This window comes from Pinus tabuliformis, chromosome 8 (genome assembly GCF_031772625.1).
Source record: "Pinus tabuliformis cultivar Carrire ecotype Pingquan chromosome 8, CPIR1, whole genome shotgun sequence".
Lineage (NCBI taxonomy): Eukaryota > Viridiplantae > Streptophyta > Pinopsida > Pinales > Pinaceae > Pinus > Pinus tabuliformis.
The window spans coordinates 1177825374-1177842930 of record NC_142294.1 but is presented as its reverse complement, the minus strand read 5'-3'; the positions used below and the strand labels follow the sequence as shown (position 1 = coordinate 1177842930).

The 17557-nt window shown below is 35.6% G+C and overlaps 1 protein-coding gene across 5 annotated transcripts in view; it reads right to left on the bottom strand.

Moving 5' to 3' along the window:
- Positions 1 to 9014, bottom strand: part of LOC149239538 (cyclin-U4-1-like) — a 67321-nt gene extending 58307 nt beyond the window's left edge. For 2 of the 5 annotated variants that reach the window (XM_089373453.1, XM_089373454.1), the window contains exons 1-2: positions 8744 to 9014; positions 8381 to 8529 (exon numbers count right to left, since the gene is read on the bottom strand). The gene's annotated coding sequence lies outside the window, so the exon portion shown is untranslated. Of the gene's footprint in view, positions 1 to 8380; positions 8600 to 8634 lie in introns of all 5 variants that reach the window. The other 3 variants (XM_089373457.1, XM_089373455.1, XM_089373456.1) reach the window with 3 other exon arrangements.
- Positions 9015 to 17557: the final 8543 nt, after the last annotated feature.

Below are 17557 nucleotides of genomic sequence, written 5' to 3'. Positions count from 1 at the left end.
TTTTTCTCTTTCCAAGCCACTGACCGCCTCAAGGAGGTTTTCAATCAATAAGCCAATCTCAGGCGCCTCAAAGGAGGTTTTCACTTGAGATTTTATTTTTTCTCTTATTTTCTTTTCCTCTTTTTCCTTTTTTCCTTTTATTCTTCTATCCTACTCTAATTGAAAGAAAGAAAATATCTTTCAAATATAGGAATACTTCCAGTGGATCCATGTGCATAAAAAGATGACAGATAAAATCATGTTTAGGCTCAAACCATACTTTGACATGTACCTGAATATGAGAGACCAACTGCTTTGACTTTGATAATGCCAAACATTGTTGAAGAGAGTGGTGCTCTTGTTATATAAGCAAGCCTCTCACTCTCATTGTATCATTCTTATTCACACATTTAATATATAGTATTTGTATCCTCATGGATATCTTTATATTCCAAGTCTTCTAAAGTAATTAATCTGAAGAAGGAACTTTGTTCGCTTCAGAAAAATCCCCCTGGCTTGGTGGACCCAAAATAATTTGAATTCCAATGAAACATCATCTAAATCAAAGAGAAAAATACTTAGAATCCTTTTCAATGAAAAGAGCTCTTTGACTTACCCTATGAGATGCACATTGTTGCCTACTAGGATTCTATGGAGTTACCACCTATCTTCTCAATCCTCTTATGCTAACGTCACCCATGCCACATGTCAAGGTTTGATCAATCCCTGCTCCTAAGTCATCAATACTAACATCATCAAGATGGTGTGGCACTCTTTCAAGTCGTCATGTGCCTTTCTAACTCTACCCTCCATTACACAAAGTAGAAATTCCTCTACAATCATCCTGCACGCATAGCATTATGCTATCAGCCCATAATTTTATTGATATGGCAGTGCTATGTTGATGTTCATTGTTTATAGCTCAGTAAAGTACTTCTGCACAGGCTTTGTTAAATTTCTCGAAACTCTGCAACTACATAGATGAATTACTAAAAACAAGGCTACTGAAAACTGAAACCAAATTTACTTTCACCAAGATACAGAGTTTCTTAAGAATCAATAAGCAACGGAAAAACACCAAAGATAAAAACACATGCACACAAAATTGACACGCTTGTTTTACCCAGGAAACCCAAAAGGGAAAAAATGTTTTCTTTGTTGTGGTATTTTATTGATTATTCTTGAGCAATTGGATCTATTACAATTCACACTGCTTCTGCAACCAGCAATCTGTCTCTAAGAAATAGTCTCAACCTACCCTGAGAAACCTTGATCGCTACTCCACAATCCTTGCGCACTTGGCCCGTATTTCCTTGCGCACAAACTCCTATTTCCTAGTGCACAATTGCCCCTATTTCCTAGCGCACTTGTGGCTCCTAAATCTATGCGCACTTGCTCCTCAAGAATGCGCACTACACAAACACAAAGAATGATCTCGATTATGCCTTTGTCCTTCTCTTTATAGATAGAATTTGAACCATGCAAGGAGGCCTAGTTCAATTAGTAGTTCACTCGAGTTTCCTTCAATTGTGATTGCGAGTTAACTGAGAACTCAACTCATTCTCTCTCCAATCAACATTGAAGTCTTAACTCGTTCTCTTTCCAATCAACACTGAAGTCTTAACTTGTTCTAACTAAACTCTAACTGAACTTGTCACTGCCACCTTGTCCTATAGTCTAACTGAAGAAGACTCCACTTAACTGAAGCTCCAACACTACGCATGAAAACTTGATGACCATTCTAGTAAACTGGAAATCAACTCATCGTAACTGAAGTCTATCTCATGAACTCACACTCATGCTAGAGAAAGACAAATTTGTGGTCTTCACTGGCTAAGGCACAAGCCAGAAGACCTTCCATCGCTATATTTTCAACAGGATTAAGTGTTTAGACATGCAAGAAGTTGCATAAGATATCCTTCGAACACTTGCTCAAGTGTGAGCAAGTTGCTAATGTAAATTAGCCTAACTTAGGAAAAACACAAAATTGTTATGTTGGCTAATTGACCTAAAGAAACTTAGGAAAAGTAAAGTAAATAAATTTAGTGATTATGTTTTAATCCCAACAGTTGATCACAAGTGAGGTGAGATCTAATCTCAGTTATCAAATCACTTTGGAGATTAGAGTTAGGGATTTACCTCAACGTAAAGTTATAAAAGCAAGGATAAAGAGAGGAGAAAACACACAATATAGTGGCACTGGCCTTTGAGAGGGATTTTCACAAGTGAAGAGTGTGATACTCTAGTGTGTCAAGTCTGAGGAAGTGCAAAAGGGCAGCATTGGAGATCCAAATCAGCTAAGGAGATCGAGGACAAATCTAGGGCCTAATATATTGCATCAGACCCAAAGCATTTTGTATCGATAATTTTCTCAGTTGGGCCATTATCCTAAGACAAGAGCCCAAGTAAGTTAAAAATTTTAATGAAGAACTATTGATTGGGCAAAATCTATTTATGTCATTGTGATTGAGATTGGTTATGTGTAATTTTGCTTTAGCTAATTGTGTTAAAGACTTAGCTATGCGTCCATTAAGTAGATCTGCAATCTGCCAGGTTAATGAATTGTCAAGTGTTAGGTTCAAGGAAAAATTAACATGGTATCAAAGCTAGAAACTCTGAAAACTGATCTCTGAATCACCCAAGAAGCCAGGTCAATACAGGGTTTGTCGAGGCCATGTTTGGCCGCGATTGTACGAAGCGCAACTTTTTTTAGGCCGTACGTCATATGATGGGCTAAGTTGGTTAAAGCCTCAATCAAAAAAAAAGAAAAAAGCTATACATAGACATCAAGGGGCCAACAGACCACAGGAAACAACGAAATTAACGAAAAAGAAAAGGAACAGGTCGGCGGTTGTGATGCTCGGTACCAACTAGCCAACAACCCACCAGAAACAAGAAGGTCAAGGTTGACACAGCTCAAACATAGGTGTGCATACTGCAGAAGGTGGTCGATAGGCCACGATCAAATCTGAACAAGCAGGGGTCGAGTGGCAGGCACGTGTCAAGCTAAGGAGATAAATGGCCCACACGTGTAAGGCACGACAGCGACAACAAGGGTTGTTAGGCCGTTGTTGGCAGTTGGACACATGAGTCAAGATTGAGGTGTGGCACAAGTGGCAAGACCACTAGCCGAAAGGCAAACAAAGGGAGCAGTGGAGGCTATGTTGCACGAAACACTTTCCTGGGCAGCATACTGGTACTAGAAACATGCTAAAACACCAAAACTCGACCAAAACTTCACCAAAACATCATCGGTCATACTAGTATGGCGTTTCGCAATTTTGAAACCTATACTGTATGGCCAATGGCGTTTTGAGGTCGTTTCGGCCAAAAGCTACAATGTTTCAGCAAGTTAAGTGGTCGTTCTAGGCTTGCTCAAGAAGGTCATGGTTCCCTTTTATGGCCCAAAACGCTTAATTAAGCATTTTTATAAAGTTTATTTCACTCCTAAAGCTAATTTCAGTTTAAAAAATACACTTAGAGCTCTCTCTTGTTGCTCTCGATATTAGTGGTGATGCAAGTGGAAATGGAAGTACTAGTAGAATTGCCTCTTTTGTCGAACAAGCATCTTGTTATATTTTTGTTGATGAGGGTGAAAATTGTTATTATTACTAATACGTAGTCCATATTTCTCTTTAGTTCATGTTTATTTCAATTTTAGCACATGCAGCCTCCTGTATAAAGGTTGATTTTGGAACCTTCGATGTATAGGCTCATCTATAAAGGCTAATTTTGGATTTTTGCATCATGTAATCATCTACGAGAGCTAGTATAAACTTACTTTTCCTTCCAAAATGTCATCTTGGTGTCTCATTCTTGCTTTTCTTGCAAGATGATGTGTTACTAATTTATTTGTAATATATATATATAGACACACACACATATATGACGTTTCGAGGGGCATTTCCATTTTTCAGGGTTGACATTTCCAATCATACCCATTTCGGAAACGATTGATTTGATTGGATTAAAATGTAGTCAGGGGAACAAGGGGGAACTTTATAAAGTCACAGTATCATGTATTTACTTGCCCATGGTATTGGTGCCCATGGTATTGGCAATGGTATTGGGGTGGCCATAGATTATAAAAGGGAGCTCAAAATCATTCGTCTGGATATTTGATGGATTGTGTACTTTGGCTCTTGGAGCTTGCTTGAAGGTTTATAACCCAAATCATGATCTTGTTTGGTGGAACAATTACCCACCCTAGTTCATTAAAATAACTAATCTTCAGTGGTGAAAGACTCCACCCTATCTAGTCTTGAAGGAGGAGCCAGCCAGGTTTTTCATTGGGCTCAGATCCAGAATACAATCTATCTTTTTCATAATTACAAAAACCACACTATAGGGCTAGTGAAACCGCATCAACAAATTTATTGGAGAGGTCATTGTCTGCCATTTATATCTTCAGCCGTTTGTGCCATTGTCTTAACAGGTTCCCATGTATAATCAGATTCATATTTAATATAATAAGGTTGAGTTTGTTGCTTGTGCTTACTGTCAAACGAGGGTTTCGTGTTAAATTGTATGCTATATGTTTGACAAAATGTCCTTACATTAATAGTTAGCAGAAAATCATTGGTAATGTCATTTTTGCAAAGTGCTAGTTAAAAATACCTCAGTGGTAATTGTGAAGACTTTTGTGAAATCTAGTTTGGGACATTACAGAAGTCTTATCTCAAATGCTTTGTAAGCTTGTAACAGATAAGAAGAATAAAGGGTTCCAATGATTGCATCTAGCAGAGAGGGTATAATACGACATGTCATACATCTGCTAGAATTTCAGTTTTGGAAAATGACCCTTCTGATGCTTCACTTCTCAAAAACGCACCCACTTCGCCCCTGCTTCGTGCAACATTGCTGCAAACTCCTGTTGCTGCTGCTTGGCTTTCTTCCGCTCAGGACACTGACATGCATAGTGGCTCATCAAGACTTTCTTCCCCGCCTGATGAATCTGACTCCTCCTCCTTGCTCTTCTGACCTTTCCCAGGTCTTCCTCTCCTACCTTCCTTCTTCATCCTACAGATGAAGGTTAGATTCTACTCTTCCTCCTCTATACCTACAACTGTCTTCAATCAAATCTCCTTCTGGACAAAATCATACCATAGCTTCTCAAAGCAGGGAGGCTTGTCTCAGACATAGACACCCCAGTCACAAAGTTTGCCTAGAAGATGAAAACCTACACAAGACTATGGGTACTCATTGTTCACTCTTGACCTCTTCTCCAACTGCCGCACGTTGACCACAAAGTTCAGTAATCTTCATCAAATAACTGGTTATGGTATTTGTCTTTCTCATCCATGTGGCTCTAAACTTATTAAGTTATTCCTTGGAAGCATCTTCCAACTGGTGTTCTCACTTTGATATAAACTGACTACAGCAGTAGAAATCTCCTTACTAGTCTTGTTTCCAACAATGTAAGGGATTAGGTGATCCTTCATTGAGTCAAGGATGAACTGTTTCACCTTGACTTTCTTTTATTATACTCTTCTAACAAAGCAACATCTATAGAAGTATAACATTCTCCTCACAAGATGCCAAAACTCATGCTACTCCAAAAGCATTTGCACCCCGACACTTTCAGAGACAAAGTTGGAAAATCCTTCCAACCTATCTTTGTATCTGGGAGACTAAAGGTAGTCATACGGCTCCTGGAACAAGCCAATAGGCTAAAGTCAAAACAGATCAGAAACTTAAAAGTTTAAAACAACCTACACAGGTCCACGATGCTTTTTTCAAACACAGATCTTGAGCATCACAGACCTGAAACCTTCTGACAACTCCCTATCCCATATAGAAGCCCTGCTACCGTACACAAATTCCTGGAAGGTTTCAGAAATGCATGGTTACAATCTTCAGCTCATCCTAACAGTTTACTGCGGCATATTGGAACCCTAACAGCTAGAAATGAAAAGCTTTAACTTACTCTCAAAACTGCCTAGTCTGATCTATACGCAGAAACTGAAACACATCACACATTAATCCCTCACTCTTTATAATAATTAAGTTACTTTTCATTTTAGAGAGACTTGTCTTGGATGGGCAATTAGTAGTGATCAATAGTTTCAATGTATCTTTATTAGCAGTTGTATTGCCTTTGGCCCAAGCGCCCACAGGGATTTGAATTTCATAAAAGTGGCTGGTTCACCCCCACAAGTGTTCAAATATCACAAAAGTGATCAGATCACCCCTGCTAGGACGAACACAAAGGCAATAGAAACTTCATAGCTGTCAAGTGAGGCCCAGTGACCCAACACCCCTCTAGATAAAAAACCACAAATGGTGTCCCACCTTTGGTTGATGGCCATATGTTTCCAGGATTTAGGATCATGAATATGTCCTCTGGAAGCCTTCTCAATCCTTTTCTTAGGAGTTAAGACGGAGTGAATGAGTCCAAGAAGATCATGTGAGAAAAACTCTATGCTTACACTTAGAATGGCAAAATTGTTATGGTCTATAAGATTCAACTGGACTATGAGCCAATAGTTTTATGAAAATCAAGAAGATACTAGAGTCATTGATCCCGTTCGTATATTTTGGCATAAGACAAACATCAATTTTATTCTCAAATTCAATGTTCATTTTGACAATCGAAAACATCAATCATACTCTCAAATCCAATGTGCATAATTATTCAAATAATAAGTATTCAATCAGATTTAATATGACTTTTAGCTCATTGATCTTGAACAGATGGTTAAGGTTCAAAATTGCTTACATTCGAACTTGTACACTTACCCTACCCAGCCTGCAATAGTTTTGTCATTCAAATTAGTGATATGGGTGCAGATATCCAAGTGGGTCCCATGACCTACATTTGTGGTCAATTGTTGGATATTAATAAAATTATCCTATCTTATCTTCACCTTTCGTTTATGTCCAAAGCACCTATTCTGTAATTCAATCAACAATTAGCCAGTTATATGGCTTTAGTTACATTTCCCTTGTGGTCTTTAGTCCATATTCGAATAATTGTACAAAAAAACTTAATAATAGTCTCAAATTGGTTAGATTCAAAGCCACCCAACTACTCCAACACATGACTTGAACTTGGAAGGATGAAAAGGATGACCAGGAATAAATAAATCTCCAAAAGAAAACAAAAATAAAAATACGTAACTCATCTAGAAACATCATTATTTCCAGTAAGTTGACAAAGATTCTGATTTCCATTCAAATTCTGGAACAGGTAAAGTGCTTAAAACTCTTGAATAACCCTTTAAATATACAGTCATTGCCTAGAAACACCTATTTCCATCTTCTGTCTCTTTTTCAATGGTAATCACCTCTGCCTGAGATACGGTTAAAAGCATACAGCCAGACTGACACAGTTTGCAGAATGCTGATGAGTGCAAACACTTACTGCAATGAGGTCATTCTTTAACTGAGTTGAAATCACCTATTACATGAAACCCATCCTATGCTATGATTAGGAGCAAGGAGCAAGGTTGTTAATCTCGTATTTTAGAATAACTCGGGAACTTGGAAAACTAGGAAACAAACACTGGAATAACTCGAAAATTTGAAAATCACCTAAAATTTAAAATACACCAATATTTTGGCAGCAAACCCAAACAACGACATTTACATTCCATAAAAAAAGGTATTTTGGCAGCAAACCCAAACAACGACATTTACATTCCATAAAAAAAGGTATTAATCACTGACTGATACATCAAATATCCATACATTAAACTAAAAACTATCTTGCGGAATCAAGATTCAAAAGATAAGGATGTTGCGCCCCATCCCATATACCAGTTGCCTGGCAGTTGTCAGAAACAAGAAATCACAGTAATCTTATGATAGATTCAATTAGTTTTGGATGAAAGCTTCTTGGGCAGAATAGGAATGCCAATGTGAACAAAATGCAATGCCACTGATACATCCCACTCAAGGGTAATCTGATTAAAAGGATCCAATATTGCTAACAACACCTCCGAAGGCAGGATCCAATACACAAATGACAGATTTATAAAAGATGCCCCAGCAAGAAATACTAATCCGCCTTTTGTTCAAACCAAAACTAAACTAATTTCAAGGTGACCTAAAATGAAGATATTTTAACGAGATGGAACCAACTATAATTAACTACATTTGATCCCTCTTAGTCCCCATTATCCCACATTGTTTCTGGATTGTAAGAACTGCAAATGAAGATTGACCCATGTCAAACACAAAGGGGTTCAGACTAAGGGCTACAGAAAAAGGGGGTATTTTACTCTTTGTAGACTATTCTGTGATTGAATGTGGTATTACATTAAGCATTTCAAATCTGGCTAAACCATGTAATATGTTAAGACCATCTGATTTCCAGACCGTCGTATCGGAAAATATAAATATGCAAACCGCACACCTGACATTTCATTCCATCTGTTTTCAATATGACTGAAATACTTACAGCCCGGTGGAAGCAATTAGACGGGTATCCACTTCACTTCTACTCGAAACACACCACTTCACTTCACTCCCTCCAAACCCACCACCGGCCATGTGAAACGGGAGTCCAGAGGGCCATTGCACTTCCAAGTCTCCCGCCACAAACTCTGACTGCACTCACAAGTCACCCAGCCAAACAATCTCAGCGTGCTTTTCAATACCCAGTAAAATCAAATCAAACCTACACAGGCAACCCAGTAAAAAATCAAATCAAACCTACACAGGCAACGAGAATTTTTAACAAATCTATTCAAGAACGGGAGCATCTGATTTAGAGATTATTAAAAGGACGACGAATGCTGTTGCAACAGCAGAAGAGGGGCACCTAGATCTCATTATGGATAATGTACACTCTGGAAAGTTGGGTGCACTTTTATGGGGGCGCACTTATACTAATTGTCAAAGCTCTGTCAATCGCCATTCCCGATGTTTGTGTCTTTAAACAATCCAAAACGCGTCAGGGAGTGCATCAACAACAGCGGAGCAGCTTTGTTTATGAATCAAGAGTGTCCTCGTCGATTAGCGTTTTGTTTGTGGGCGATTCCTCACTTTTCTTGTTCTGTATGTAATTATTATTACCGAGTATTTCCTGACTGGCATATCTCGATCTATACGGTGGGGTTTCATTCCTAATTAAGATTTATTCCACTCTTTGGGCGAATGTAACGACGTGCTCGAGTGAACTTGATATGAATTTTCTGTGCGATAGAATTCCAAGAAGAGCGTTGAAATGAGAGTCAAGGTAGACGGATGTTGAAAGCCACTTCAAAATGTCACATCTTATAATTTAATTTTAATTAGTAAAAGTTAACGCTAAGATTTATTTTAGGTTAAAAATTTAAGTGGTAATTTTTTTAGATTTGAAAAAAAAATTGAGGTAGATTCAGAGTTTGAAAATAGATTTGATCCCTCTCAATACTTGGTAGATTCAAAGTTTGAAAAGAATTTTGATCCCTTTTAACATTTAATAGATTTAGAGTTAAGATGGATATAGGCTAATAGAATATATATATATTTATATTTCTTCTTACATAAAAATACCATTTGCAAAACCATGGGTTGTGAAGTTTAAAAACTGCCAACAATAAATTGACTATTTTACTTCAGGTTTATTTTAATTATTAATTTTACATAAAAATACCATTTGCAAAACCATGGGTTGTGAAGTTTAAAAACTGCCAACAATAAATTGACTATTTTACCTCAGGTTTATTTTAATTATTAATTTTATTTTTTTAACTTTTATTTTATTTTTATGTAATTTTACCGAATCAAAATGTTTACATAACACGACATTACAACATGGCTTTCATATTAGGCTAGAGAGTGACTAGCACAAAAGTAAGTATTTTTTTAACTTATTTAAAAAGTATAAAAGAAAAAAAATTATTGGGAGAATCAGTGTAATGAGATTAGGGATAACAAATAAGTTATGAAGAAGTATTTTTAATATTCAAAACTACAAAGAAATATATGATGAGTATGAGACCATGGTAGCTATTAGGTTTATGATTTTTCATAGGATTATTATGTGAGCTTAGAGGTTGATTATGGAGGTTTTCTCTGTTATTATTAAAGGGTTGGAAGTAAAAAGCAATCAACCTAGTGCATGTCAGTTTGAGGAAATGGGCTATGTGAAATCATTAATAAAGGTCAAACATCTTCCATAGGAAGAATGGAGGTAAAACATCACCCACACAAAGAGGGTTAAATATTTATAAATTTCATGGGTGTTTATATTGAACCAATAAAGGAGAAACAAAAGAACCATCCTCTTATCTTATAATAGGGAGAGCATTGGACTATAAAGTGGGTCTCAAGCTTAATCACTAAGAAGAAGATTTGGCAAATATAATGATTCAAAAGAATATGGTGACATGTCTCAATGAAAAGTTGGTGGGAGCTTTGGTGAATGAATCTAGCACTATAAACTAGCAAATATGAATCAAAAGTGCATTGAAGAGAAATTATGAGAAAAAAGATATGAAATAAAATTTTACATTCAACCAAATGTATATTAAAAAAAGTATAGGGAAAATGTTTTTTTTAGCATTTAAATTTGATAAAAATATTTATTTGTAATAATGTATGCTCTCTAAGAAAAATGTGTGATATGGATCATAGATGAGATTTGGTACTCATGCTTTTTGGAAAATCTACAATATTTATGTGCTACTCATGAAATGTCTAAATAATAAATGAGTCAAATAAGAAATCATAGATAAAATAATTTTAATTATTTTAATTGAATCAATTCTTTAATGAAAAAATAACATTTCTTTTAAATTTTGTAATGAAAATAAAGATTATGAGAATTTTTAAATGAGTGATAATTCAAAAAATTGATTATTTTTATATTTTGATTTCTTATTATATAATATACTTTTACACTAATTTAGAAAGTATATTAATTTATATATAATTTCTTAAACTTTAAATTATTAAGATTGGAAATAAATATGGTATATATATATATATTATTAAATAAATTAAAATAATAATAAAATCATTTTTAATTAAAATATATATAAACTTTTATAAAAAATATAAAAGAATTACCAAATCAAAACAACACTATTGATAAATATGGGTGACCATTAACACACAACACTATTGATAAATATGGGTGACCATTAACACAGTAATAATTGTAATACAATGTGGAAAAGTAACATGGAATGAATGTAATAATGTCAAAATTGGACACAAGGGGAAGGAATGATTTATCCAAATCCATGTGTGGACCATAGATATTCTCTTTTAAGCCGTGTACTTGGTACAACAACCATGTGGACCATTAAACCTATGTAATATCAAGGGGCAACTATGGTGCATTGTTCACGCATCGATTTTCTTTTTGTCTCTTTTAAAAAAATGAATGTAGGCCCTACCACCTTCATCCCACACGCTATCTAACAATATCATTAAAGGTAGGTGAAACTATAATATCATAGATCCACGCTACAAATGCAAATGCCTAAAAAATATTCTTATGGCATGATACTATCCACCCCTCGATTGTAAGTATAACTAATATGTACAATTTGCAAGTGTTGTTTTATGTTTTTTTAATAAAAGTGGAGTTGTAAGCCGTGATTCAATGATTCTCGATGGTAGTGTACATTATGCAAGAGTGTTAAATGGATGGTCTTTTTGTTTTTTTTTCAATAAAGGTAGGGTAGTAACTTGTAACTCAATAATTCTAGATGGTGGTGTGGGATTATGTTTAAGTTATTTATTTATTTTTAAGAATGTTTTTTAATCCTTTTAAATTTTAGATGGTTTATGTGTGTATAAAGAAAATAGTGGAATTGTTTTTTTGGCGTGGTCACCTACCTATTTATATGACATAGGTCGATTTTAATTATTATTAGTATAATCATTAGGTGTATTGTGAATTAGAGGAATTAATTAAAGATTTTATAATATTTTACATAACATGTTTATATGTTTTGTCATTTAAATTACATTTAAGTAATTAAATAAATTAATAGATTATATATATATATATATATTTTTATTAAATGTTTAATTATTTATTAATGAAAATAATCTAAAATATAATAAAGATAAGAATATTATTGATTAAAATAAAAAACATATTGGTGTAAGTCACTATCATCATTTATATCTATAATATCACTTAAATCATTAGTGTTTTCAAAATTAAACATATATTGATGTAGGTCACTATCCATAGATTTTAGTGGTCAAATCATTGCGTGAAGATAGGTCCTTTGTTCCACAAACAAGAGGGTCTCATAAATTAAATTGGTATTTGGCTTGGTTGTGACCTTAAAAATAGATTATTATTATTATTATTATTATCATCATCATCATCTCTGTACCATCATTTAAACTATTGGTGTTTATCGAATGGATGTGGATGATTGTATTGGATGGAGAAAATATATGTATTCCCAAGGTAGAAAAGGTAATTCGGTTTGATTAAGCATACCTCACCTTCTCTCTTAAGTAGTGAGAAAACCTATTGTAACTTAGTTGTTAAATCAATAGTGGGGATAGCGATCATTGGCTATTATCCATAAATGTAAGCTAACTTGTCATTGTTATTCAAGGAAAGGCACACCCACTGGAATAACCCATTGGTAGTGCATAAGGAGGCAAACTTTCACTCCTACCATATTTTTTTGGGTCATGGGTCATTAACCTATTTCCTTATGCCCGAGAAAGACAAGCCCTTAGACAAGGGGAAGCAGTTTTAGATCATCCTCCAGGGCCATAAGCATACCTCATTTTATGAAGTCGAATATGAACACTTCATTTTTTTTATAAATAAATATTTAAACAATTATATTGTTTAGTTAATAGTTGTTTGTTGTGTTGGCGAAACTTGGGTAATACAATTGTTTCATGAAAGTCTAAATCTATTCAATGATGTTTTTGTCCCATGCTTGATGTGCACCTATACTTGTATAACAATTAGAGTCGAGGGAAAATTATGGATGAATTTGGTATAGATATTTAAACACTTACATTTTTTAGTTCATAGTCATTTGTTGGGTTGGTGAAGTTGGGTATAATTATAGTTGTTAAATAGAGAATCCATAATTATAGTTTCAACAAAGTTTAATTCCACTCAATGATGTATGTGGTTATACTTGTGCACCTATACTTGTATAACGATGGGGATAAAGGGTGAATAATGGATTACTTTGGCAAGATTATTCGAGCATTTATATTATTTAGTTCATGGTCATTTGTTGGGTTGGTGAAAGTAGAGTAATATGATTGTTCCATGAAAGTTTAAGTCTCTTCAATGATGTTTGTGTTACTATGCATCTATACTTGTATAGTGTTTAGGTTCAAGGGTAAAACATGAGTGAATTTAGCATAATAGATACACCTCATCCATGAATCCTAGATTAAAGGATACCAATCTAAATGTTGTGAGTCTAAGACTAACAATATGCAACTCATACTAGAGCAATTAATGTTGTATAAGTTGGAAAATATACTCTCTAATATCAATGTACTTCGTATTGAATGATCCTAATTGGATCATTATATTATTTTTCATCCATCTTGATGCATTTGGAGTGGAAAAATGGATAAATTGTCTCAAGATACTGTTTTTACCAGTGGGACCTAGTTTGACGAAATGGGGTCTGAAACCTTCTGGGAGCGTTTTGAGGCATCAAACAATTATATATATATATATATATATATATATATATATATATATATATATATATATATATATATATATATATATATATATATATATATATATATATATATATATATATATATATATATATATATATATATTGCACGTAAAATTTTTCCACTTTATCCCAGCACATTTTCATGTTATTCTACACACAGAGACCTTTCCAACGACGCAAGAAGCATGTCAATCAGAGTTTGTATGCAAAAGTTATGCCACTCAAAAGTTGACCCTATTTCCACACCTATAATTCGAGAGGATGTCGCATCAACCCCCATTATTCATGGAAAAGGGGTTAGTCACGTGTTTGTGATGTAAAATAATCTAGAAGATTCTATATTATAACTATAGTTAAGAGTTGATGTAGTCAAAATTAACCACTAGTAGGCTATTGAGTTGTGTTATAACCAAGCCACTAGGAGGAAGAGGCATTTCATTCTTTCGAGAGCATTTTGTTCCATAGCTAAGCAAAGATAGCCAATAGAGATAGGAGGTAGAGCACACAAAGAGGATTTGTGCACTGTAGTAGCCCACAGGCCACATGCATTACTTCTTTGTACTTGCAGCCATATTTCCAGACAGAGAAAGAGAGTGAAGCGGCCTCACCTTCCAGTTGGGTTTTCTCCTAAAAGGGTTTCCCAGAGAGCATATCTTGTGTCTTGTGTGTGTGTGTGTGTGTGCTTATTTTGTCATTCTCTACTTTTCTACATAATTTCCATTCGCATGCATGCACTAATTACAGTTAACAGATATTAAAGTTTAAGAAACTGTAATGGTGTAGAACTTTCAGAGTTTTAATATAATATTATTAGATCTGTTGTGACGAACCGTCCAGTGGAATATCCGCGACAATTTATGGATCATTGAACAATATGTATCCTAGCCTATATAACATTAATTACTCTACTAAGAAGCACATGTTGTTTTCCTAAAATTGATGCATTAATCTTAAACTCTCCAATGATAGGGAAAATGAACTCATTAGGCCAAAATAATTAAAACCAATAAAGATAAATAAATAAACTTATATTACCTTGGTATAGAAGCTTTTAAAGTGTATCTTATATTAGATATTAAAACATTTAAAAAATATAACACAAAATATAATCCAAAAGCTTATATATCAATATGATGAATTGTGGAAATTTGCATTCTCAATTATATTGCCTTCTTGACAAAATTGTAGAAATACATTGTTAAGCTTCCCCCTTATAAAAAAAAAATCCAAAAAGGAAGTTTTCAATTGTTCAAAATTTCTATGCAAGTTATGTTAAAGTTACATATAGCATTTGAGAAGATCACAATTATCCAATCCCTTTTAACAACACAAAATGGGGCCTGTAACCACTTTTCTTTCCCATTGTCTCTATCCTATTAAAGAACGTTTTAGTCAAAAAACTAGTAAGAAAATATCTACCCCTTACTAGATAAAAAATGATCCTTTGCAAATCTTTGAAAAGAAAAGAAAAAAAACAATAATAATAATAAAACAATAATTTCCCCCCGGATGTGGGTGTTTAGTGTGATAGGACAGGTAAAGGAAGCCAGCCACATGCCGCTCCATGGGCATCACGTGGCCTTCCATGCAAAAGGACGGAGGATGGCACACTCCGGATTTAATTCGAAGGGACGGGGAATTGCAGATAGGAATTCCCAAAGCACCGATGCAGTAATGGCAGAGGGAAATTCGAGGCGGGTTGGTAATGTTGGAGAGCTTATATCCGGCAGGGCGCAAGGAATTATGGACATTCAGAACTGGACTAGCCTCTCTGGTGTTGGAGCGGTTCCCTCTCAGGCGGTGGAGCATTTTACGGTGCTGGTTCTGGTTTGTGACGGTTCGGCTCATCTTTCAGTTGGCAGGGAGGCTCAAGGCAATATGGTGAAGCCCAGACAAAGGATGTTGAGCCGTCGTGGTCCCTCCAGAGGCGGGGGCTCGAGCAGGCCTGTGAGGAATGAAGTGAGGCACTGCTGCCACTGTAATCTCGTCAGCTCGATTGGAGCCGCTCCCCTGCTCTCAGGCCATCATGTGGATGCTGAGGCTTCCAGCTCGGCCTCCTTGCCAGCATTCGGTTCCACGATTTTCAACTTCACCAGCTCCACCGCAAATCCGAGAATTAGTGCTCATGTCTCCATTCTGTTCATTGAGACCCCTCCGGAGGCGGATGACCCCATGGATACTCAGGAGCAGAGGACGCAGGAACACCAGGAAGATGCAGACCACGCTCCGACTGCGGAGATGGAGCAGGAAGACAAGAGCCGGGCAAAGATTGAGGATGCTACCAAGCACTCGCAGAATGCTCCACCAGCCACCGCGCGAGAAGCAGAAGCGGTCTCGCCTTCTCAAGCTGAACCAGATTACTATGGCTGGTGCCCAATTGTGGAGGAGAAACTGGATGAGAGTGATTAACTCGCCGGTGCCCCTACTTCACTTGGGCGCAAGCACGCCGCCGTCTCCTGGTTTGTTTGTGTTTCATTCTATGTTTTTGCTCTCAGAATGTCCAAGCAGATGGTTTTTTTGTATCTCCCCTGCGCGAGATGACCTGAATAGTCCTTTCGTGTCATTGCTGTTAGTGTTGTCTCTGGTGTTAGTTTTCTGTGTATCCCCTGCGCGGGCTTATGTGTCGATGGACAGTCATAGTGTTGTCTCTGTTTTGTCTAGGTATGGACAAGAGCAAACGGGTCTAACCTGATGTATTTTGTACTCTGTAAATATTTAATAGAATAGTTTTGTTACCGAGAAAAAAAAAATAAAACAATAATTTCAACTCTTAGAAAGTTTTAAGAGCTTATAGTATATCATCCTCGATAATAATTTAGTAGATAAGTGGATAATAATTTAGTAGATAGGTATCCGTCAAAAACTTTATAAGATGAATAAGTTTTGTTGTTACATAGGACTTAGAATGAAAATCATGCATTTTAAATGTCCCATTCAACTTGTTTATAATCATTGAGAAATATTCAAAGAACTAAAGTTTTGACACACCTTTTTCTTTTGATAGTTCCAATAACAACTTTAGGGCCAAATCTTCATCATAATTATTTGAACCCCATTCTATTCCTACTTTAAACCTTATGGAAAGAGCATATTTAAGAAAAAATATACCCCCTACACACAACAAAAAGTTGTTGTACCTTGACTAGCACCGTTGAAGTACCCTAATGCTTCTTACTTATCAATAGGCTCATGAATCAACTATCTCGAGATATAAATCCTTGGAGTGGCCTTGAATTTTTAAATATTTTTCCTTATTTGAGATGCACACTAAAAAGGGGGAATGAACCTATCTTTAGAAGTGTCAACATTCATGCCACAACCAAAGGGACCATCTTGAACACTTTTAATTCTTTTTCCTGATGCCAGTTTTTCAATATTTTTGCAATAGTCTCACCTTGCCAACCACCCCTAACTCCTATCATAAAATCCATCTCCACCAAGACTTTGTGGGCATACATACATAATATTAAAAGTTGGTTTAAAGCTTCTATCTTCGTTTTCCATAAGGTGCATATGCTAGGGCCTTGTTCATTTCTTCATTGTATGCCCTCTCAAGTTAAGATATATTCATAATGTCCGTCCACAAATAGCCTTATCTTCAAAGGTACCTTTATCTCCTATAAAGGATTTCACAACCATTAATCATCTCCTCGATTTTCCTTTATAAATATTATTTTATACCCTAATTTGGCAATCTAATCCCCAAATGTTGGATTCTTAGACCATACTAATTCATCCTCTACATCTCTAATTCTAACATGACTTACCTTTAAGTTTTCTACATAAGCCCCCCACCAATCACCTTCCATTCCTTATAAACCTAGAATATTTTCACTTCTCCAACCTTATTGCCAAATATTTGTGAGTATTGGGTAAGCAACTTCAGCTCAATTATAAATTCTTGTCACTTTGAGCGAGGTGATTAGGTTTTCTAATAATATTTGTGCACA